The 8801-nt window shown below is 38.9% G+C and overlaps 1 pseudogene; it reads left to right on the top strand.

The window, feature by feature from the left end:
- Window positions 1–2754: 2754 nt before the first annotated feature.
- Window positions 2755–3842, top strand: LOC112867924 (WD repeat-containing protein 31 pseudogene; annotated as a pseudogene).
- Window positions 3843–8801: the final 4959 nt, after the last annotated feature.

Below are 8801 nucleotides of genomic sequence, written 5' to 3'. Positions count from 1 at the left end.
AAACAAAAACAAAAACCTCTGAAGGCTGCACTCAGATGTGTCATATGTCCCGCCTGCTCACATTATATTAACCAAAGCAAAAGTAAATCACACGACCAGATGCAAAATAATTGTGGGAAAAGTATACTCTTCTCATGGAGTAGAATGGGGGAAGACAAGAGAGGAGGAAAAAGACATGACCTTACCTTTATTTTATTTATTTATTTTTTTAATGTTTATTTATTTTTGACAGAGAGACAGCGAGCATGAGTGGGGTAGGGGCAGAGAGAGAGGGAAACACACAATCCATAGCAGGCTCCAGGCTCTGAGCTATCAGCACAGAGCCCGACGGCGGGGGGCGGGGGCTCAAACTCACAGACTGGGAGATTATGACCTGAGTCAAAGTCAGACGCTCAACCTACTGACTGAGCCACCCAGGCGCCTCTTGAGCTTACCTTTAAAAACTTTTTTTCTAAAACTTGTGCACACCACTTCTGCTTATTTCCATGGCAAAAGCTCACTACACGGTCATTCTTTGCTCAAGGACAAACTGGAAATATAGCCTTTATTGTGGATGGTCATGGACCCATCAAAATTAAGAAGTTCTATTACTGAAATAAGGAGAAAAGGGCTAGTGAGCGACAATTATCACTCTCTGCCACAAACCTCTACCTAGAAAGCATCACAAAAACACAAGGGAATGAAAATGTGGCAGGCTAAGGACATGAAGGCAGTTTCCTAATTTAGATCTGCCTAAAGTCCCCAAAAGAGAATTGAGAGAATGGAGGTGAGTTTATATGCATGTAATGGGTGAGGACTTTCCATATGTATAAAAGACATAAATCCACACATTAGAGGTCACTAAAAATACTAAGTAAGAAGAAATCCAGCCTAGAATATTGACTGAAACTGACAACATAAAAGACAACACTTTTTTTTTTGGACAACATATTGTAAAATCAGTTGCATTATTTTCCTAGGGCTGCTGTAACACAGTGCCACAGAGTGGGTGGCTTAATATATGAGAAATTTATTGTCTCATAGTTCTGGAGTCTAGAAGTCCAAAATCCAGGTGTCAGCAGTCATGCTTCCTCTGAACTGGTGGGGAAAAGCCTTCCTTGCCTCTTCCTAGTTTCTGATGATCTGTAGCAAACCTTGTCCGTCCTTGGCTTGTAACTGCAACACTTCAATCTCTGTCCCCATTATCATATGATATCTCTTCATATGTGTGTGTCTCTTTTCCTCTCCTAACAGGACACCAGTCATATTGGATTAATGACTTCTCCAATATAAACTTATCTTAACTAATTATCCACAATTGCCTTATTTCAAAATAAGGTCCCATTCTTAGGTACTGGGGCTTAAGGCTTTAGCATATCTTTTTGAGTGATACAATTCAACTCATAACATCAGACAAATAAAAGATCAGCTTACTTACAAAGGCACAGTAATTAAAGTGACAGCAGACTTGTTAACACAAAAGGGAAGCCAGAAGACAGAATAATACCTTCAAGTGAGGAGAGACATCTTGGAATTGTGTACCCAGTAACGCTATAAGACCAAGGACAAAACAGAGACATTTCAAATAAACAACAGCACAGGGTTTATTACTAATTGATCTTCATTAAAGGAAAATATAAATGATATTTCAGAAAAAAAATAATCCTAGGGGCACCTGGTGACTCAGTCTGTTGGGGGTTCAACTCTTGATTTCAGCTCAGGTCATGATCTTCCAGTTGGTGGGATAGAGCCTCAAGTCAGGTTCTGTGCTAACAGCGTGGAGTGTGCTTGGGATTCTCCCTCTTCCCTCCCCCCTTCTTCTCCTGCCCCTCCCCCATTCATGCACATGCACTCACTCTCTCTCTCTCAAAATAAATAAACATTTTTTTAAAAAGAGAACAAATCCTAGAAAAAGTTCTGAAAGGAGTATGGTGATCAAAGAAATTAGTGAACATGTGGAGATATCTAGAAAAATATAGTTTATAACTTCCCAAAACTGATCGAAGAAGAAATAGTAGGCCCAAATGTTTCTATAACAAAGAAATTTTCTTGGTATTAAATATTAAAAACTCTTGCATTAAAAAAAAAAGTCCAGAAGGCTTTACAAATCAGGTCTACAAAATATTTAAGGAACAAATAATTTTAAACTTATTCTCAACTCTTCTGGAGAATTTATAAAAAATAGAGTTAGAAAATGCCCCCAATCCAACTCATTTACTGAAGTTAATAAAACATTAATACCAAAGTCAGACAAGGACAGTATTAAGAACGTTGTTACAGAGTAATAATACTCATGACTAAAGGTGCAAAAACATTAAGTAAACCAAAAGCAACAATATATTTAAAAGACAGTGTATTATAATTCGGTTGGGCCTACCCAGGTGTACAAATGTGATTTAATATTAGAAAATCAATTAATTTACTACATTAAGATATTAAAAAGTTATATCAAAGATTCACAAATAAAATAATATTTGATAAAATCCAGTACCCATTTATGATAAAAACTCTTAGCAAAACACCTCGTGTCCTAGCGACGCGCCTCGTTGCTAGGGGCGGAGGCCTGTGAGGCTGTGGAGTGTGGTGGCTGTGGACCCCTCCACCCCGCCCCCAACCGGTCTCAGCTCCCAGCCTGGCCAGCCCGCTATAATTACAGAGATTAGGAAGTGGCTGCCTGAACTATTTTCCAAAGGATAAACATTACAAAGCATTGAATGGCAGCCTCCCAAGAAAATGCTATTGGTTTGGGAGGGACACAACTTCCAGCCACAAGGAATGCTGCTGCTCAGGCGCCATCCAAAGCAAGCTCCTCCTCAGAAGGCTTTGTGTGGGTTCCATGCAGTGATGGGGAAGCTGCAAAGCAAACCCAAACACAGCGCTTATAAATACAGCAGGCTCGATGGAATTGTAGAAGAGAGAATTCAAACTAAAACTTGTTGGGAGTATAGCCCAGCCCACATGGATACTGTCTGTCTCTGCTGTTGCTGCTCTGAATTCATACCTGTATGTCTCTGCAGGAAAGATAAGACAGTTGTGGCCTATAACTGGAAAACTAGAAATGTGGTTCAAAGGACATTAAGGAGGAATCATTAAGATAGCCTGTATTAACAAACCAAGCCATGTCTTCAGCCTGACAGCCATGACAGGATGGTCATGATGTAGGGCTTGGATGGTGCCCTACAACCAAGGCAGTGGTTCCCTTGTCATCACGCTATGGTGCTCACTGGATTGGTTGTGAGTCTAGACTCGTCACACCTGTGCACTGGCTCTCAGGACAACACCCTGCTTCTGTGGGATGTTGGGACTGCACAGTGTTCAAAGAAAGCTTCCACCTCCAGGGACCTGGTCACAGACCTGTTCTGGGTCCCCCCAAAACCATACAAGCTTATGAAGATAAAACCATTAGATTATGGGATGGTCAAGGGTTACAGGTAGCTCATATATTTCCTGCAAAGAAACATATTCAGACCTACTGCAAGCTCAGTGAGGACAAACACAAGTATATCTCCTACAGCAATGGCTTTGGAAGGCAAGGCTGTGGAACTACATTGTGGGACCTAAGGCAGATGCAAACAGAATATGAATATAAGGAGCATTTCCTGTTGCATCCTGTGTCTTTCTACCAAGACCATTGGCCTTGATGTCTATAACTGCTACCTCATCACATGACTGCAAAGTGAAGATTTACTGGAGCCTGCCTGTTCACCTTATCCCTGGATGGATCAAGACCTTTGACTTCCTTGGCTGTTGCTGACCGCGTCTTCTCACTGTATGCAAGTTTTAGCAGAGGAATTCACCTACTCAGATATATAACCATATCGACAAAAATTTCATTCAAGTTACTTCTGAACATAGCATGCTGACTATATACCCTTAATGATATATAGTTGAGCACCTGGGTGGCTCAGTCTGTTAAGCATCTGACTTTGGCTCAGGTCATGATCTCACAGCTTGTGAGTTTGAGCCCCCCATGGGGCTCTGTGCTGACAGTATGGAACCTGGAGCCTGCTTCAGATTTTGTGTTTCCCTCTCTCTCTGCCCCTCCCCTGCTTGTGCTTTCTCTCAAAAATAAACATTTAAAGAAATTAAAAATAATATATAGTCTAATAACTACAAAAATGTTTGAAAGTTACTTAGATTTATTGTTAGTGGCATCAATGGAATAGTAATTCTGAAACTATTTATTTTTTTAAGTAGGCTTGGGGCTTGAACTCTGGACCCCAAGATCAAGACCTGAGCTGACATCAAGAGTCAGATGCTTAACCAACTGAGCCACCCAGAAGCACTCCCCACCCCTCCCCCCATCCTTTTAAAAGCTAGATCACATTATTTCACCTTCATGCTCAAAGCACTCCAGTGGCTTTCTACCTTGTTCACAGTAAAATCCAAATTCTTACAACGGCCTTTAATTCCTACACGGTTTAGTTCCCTCTGACTCTTTGACCTTATCTGCTATTCTCCTTCTAGTTCATTCTGTGCCAGTTGTACTGAGTTCCTTGCTGTTTCTCAACCATGCCAAGCATGGCATGGGCTCTTGCCTCAAGACTTGCTCCTTCTCATGGGCACATCTTCTGCCAGATGGCTTCAAGGGTTGTTTTCTTACTTCCTTCAGGTCTCAGCTGTAACCATCCCTGAAGCCTCCCTGATTCCCTATGCAGAACAGCTATCTCTCTACATGCTGGGGCAATAAAACAAAAAACAAACAAACAAAAGAAAAGCCATCTTTCCATGTCCTCCCTGCCCCCCCCACTTGTTTCATTTTTCTCCATTTGACATACGATATAGATATAGATATAGATATAGATATAGATATAGATATATATGTACTATCTGTATCTGTATATATGTACATACAGATACAGATATATATGTATATCTACATATACATCTATATATGTATATCTATATATACAGATATATATGTATATGTAGATATACATATATATCTGTATCTGTATGTATTATGCTTGTTTATTTATTTTCTATCTCCTCCTCTGAAATATAAGTTCTATGAGGGAAGGAACTTTCTTTTATTCCCTGTTTTATGCCTAGTGCTTGGAACATAGTTGGCACTTAGAAAAAAATTGCTTAATGAATAAATGAATGAGCAAATAATATTGGACATTTGGGTTACTTCAAGCTTTGTGTTTACAAAGTTTTGTGTATATTCCTTCCATATTTTATAATTAATTCCTTTGTATATATTCTCAAAATGAGATAATTGAAAAAATATTTTTTGGCTTTTAATAAAAGTTACCAAATTGCTTTCCAAAATAATTAATATAATTATGTAGAAGATACTAGTTATAAGATGTTCCTGTTAGGCATTATACTTTTGAACTTTTCCACAAATTTTATAGGAAAAACTAGCAAATGTGATTCTTTTCCCTTTTTTTTTAAATTTATTTATTTGGTTTTTTTTTTTTTTTAGTAATCTCTAAACCCAATGTGAGGCTTGAACACACAACCCTGTGATCAAGAGTCAAATGTACTCCTGATTGAGCCAGCTGGGCGCCCTTCCATATTTATTTATAACTATCATTAGTATATTTAAATAAACAAATAGAATATAAATAAAAATGATACTTTTAAAAAATTAAAATCTTACCCACAGGTTTTGTCAGGTTTATTCACCTTTGTGGCTCTGACCTATCTAACTGTACTTAAAGGTGAACTTAGTAATAGATTCTAAACATTACTTTCTGGGGCGCCTGGGTGGCTCAGTCGGTTAAACATCCTGCTTTGGCTCAGGTCATGATCTCATGGTTCTTGAGTTCAAGCCCTGCATCAGGCTCTGTGCTGACAGCTGGGAGCCTGGAGCCTGCTTCTGAATCTGTGACTCCCTCTCTCTCGGCCCTTCCCCCCACTCATGCTCTGTCTCTGTCTCTCAAAAAATAAATAAATATTAGAAAAAAAATTTTTAATAAAAAAAATAAACACTGCTTCCTATTTCCTCCATTAGGGGTTGTACAGGATTCTAAATTCTACTTATTAGTTTTATCTTAGTTACCAAATCTCGCACTAGAGGGAGAGGTAGTTTTTCTGCCTTCATGACAATGCCTTTAAAAAAAAAAATACCATGGTCCTCCCCACAATGGCTTCTGTACCCTGTAACATATGAATGTATACATATGGATTATATGTCTCTGTTTGAGTAACTTCCTACAATTATATTTTCATAGAAGAGAGTAGTTATATACAGCCATCCAAAGTCTCAGCAAGGGATATGCTTGGCTTTGGTTTTTGATGAGAAAAGTATTTAATATAATGTTAAAATTGCTATGATACCCTACCCAAAATAACTCATTTGTCAGTTCACTTTCTTCAGATAGCACCTTGTCTCATGAACCACCTACTCCCAAATGTTATTCTCAATTACCATTTGCAACCACTTCCTCCTAATGCCCACTCCCAACTGCCTTTCTAAATCAATGTTTCACAGTTCCTACTTTGTTGCTGTTCTTTCCAATTGTTGGAATTTTTTTTAAGATTTTATTTTTTTAAGTAATCTCGACTCCCAACATGGGGCTCAAACTTACAACCCTGAGATCAAGTGTTGCATGCTCTACTGTCTGAGCCAGCCAGGCACCCCTCCAGTTGTCATTTTAACCAAACAGCTAATTATCTTTGTCAACCATAATTGCTAATAGGCCAACCTTTCAAACTACAAGAATTTCAGGAAGAATTTTGGTTAAAAGAAATGTTCCTTTATTTTTGGCCATAAATATCTTGCCTTTTTTTTTTTTTAATATAATCTACGGATAGCTTCTTGACTATATTACATTGTGCTATGTAAGAATCCAAAGCCTACATTAATCAGCAAAATGAGATAATAAAACAATACCAAAAAAGAATGTGATTCTGGAAATAAAGACTAAATTAAGATTACATCACTGGAAGAGTAGGTAAGATATATGAAGAAGACATTTCTCAGTTCTCACTAAGGGACCCAAGCTCCAATTTTCCCACTTTGCTATCTTTAGTTCATGGTTTCTAATCTCAAGATCCCCTCAGGGTCCAAGACAGACACTAATAAATCCAATAGTAAGTAGGTAGAAGAAAAGCAGAATACATTTTTCATATTAAGGAGATTTCCAGAAATTCCATACAACACTCCTACTTAAATCTTATTGGTTGGAAGTTAGTCACCTGTTCAGATCTACATATAAGGAAAGTTGAGAAATAAAATCTTTTATCTGGGGGTGCCTGGGTGGCTCGGCCAGTTAAGCATCTGACTCTTAACTTTGGTTCAGGCCATGATCTCATGGTTTGTGAGAGCACCCCACATGGGGCTCTGTGCTGTCAGTGCAGAGCCTGCTTGGGATTATCTCTCTCTGTCCCTCCCCTGCTCTTTCTCTTATTCTCTCTCTCTCTCTCAAAATAAATAAATAAATTAAAAAATATATATCTAACTCTTAAAAAAAGTTTGAGCAGCCAAAATTTGGAATTCTGTTCATAACAAAGAGGGAGATAATAGATTTGGTAGGCAACTAGCAGTCTCTGCCAGAGGGACAATAATCAGGAAGCAAAAAGACTAATTCATGTGTATCAGGAGGCCTTGAGCACGACATAACCATAATATATAATAATACATACACTAATAATAGGTGTTAATAATACAGACCCTGAGACAGCAAGAAAATGTTGAATTATGTATACCAATCTTCTGTAAACAAAGCAAAGGTGTGTCTAACACATTTTCTGTAGATGTCTATCTAAAATATTAAATATTTAAAACTTGGGACATATAAAGTTTAATAACCTATGTAGCTCACATTGTACTATAATGCACTAATACTTTTTTGCTTTTTTCTTTCTTTTTAAAGTAGGCTCTATGCCCAACATAGGGCTTGAACTTACCATGAGATCAAGAGCCGTATGCTCTACCAACTGAGCCAGCCAAACACCACTAATCTGCAAATATCTTTAAAAAAGAGATTGAGGGGCGCCTGGGTGGCGCAGTCGGTTAAGCGTCCGACTTCAGCCAGGTCACGATCTCGCACTCCGTGAGTTCGAGCCCCGCGTCGGGCTCTGGGCTGATGGCTCAGAGCCTGGAGCCTGTTTCAGATTCTGTGTCTCCCTCTCTCTCTGCCCCTCCCCCGTTCATGCTCTGTCTCTCTCTGTCCCAAAAATAAATAAACGTTGAAAAAAAAAAATTAAATAAATAAATAAATAAATAAATAAATAAGAGATTGATTATATATGATACATATATATATAACAGAAATTTTCACTCAGAATTTGCTCAAATTTAAGTTTTCAAAGCAGCTATATTTAATCCTTTCAGGATTCATTTGTAAGAAAAAATGGAAAAGATGTGAAAATCTGTCTTTGCCCCATAAAAGTTTAACTTTGAGGCAGCTGGGTGGCTCAGTTGGTTGAACGTCTGACTTTGGCTCGGATCATGATCTTGCAGTTCATGAGTTCGAGCCCCACATTGGGCTCACTGCTGTCAGCCTGTCAGTTCAGAGCCCACCTGGGATCCTCTGTTCCCTTCTCTCAGCCCCTTGCCCACTTGCACTTTCCCCAAAATAAATAAATATTTTTTTTTAATTTTTTTTTAACGTTTATTTATTTTTTTTGGGACAGAGAAAGACAGAGCATGAACGGGGGAGGGGCAGAGAGAGAGGGAGACACAGAATCAGAAACAGGCTCCAGGCTCTGAGCCATCAGCCCAGAGCCCGACGCGGGGCTCGAACTCACGGACCGCGAGATCGTGACCTGGCTGAAGTCGGACGCTCAACCGACTGCGCCACCCAGGCGCCCCAAATAAATATTTTTTTAAAAAGGAAAAGAAAAAGAGGCCAACTTAATAGCAGCAA

This window comes from Puma concolor, chromosome B4, assembly GCF_028749965.1.
Source record: "Puma concolor isolate L17-30 chromosome B4, mPumCon1.1.hap2, whole genome shotgun sequence".
NCBI lineage: Eukaryota > Metazoa > Chordata > Mammalia > Carnivora > Felidae > Puma > Puma concolor.
Note: the sequence above shows the minus strand (reverse complement) of the source record. Positions and strands in the feature narration are given on the sequence as shown.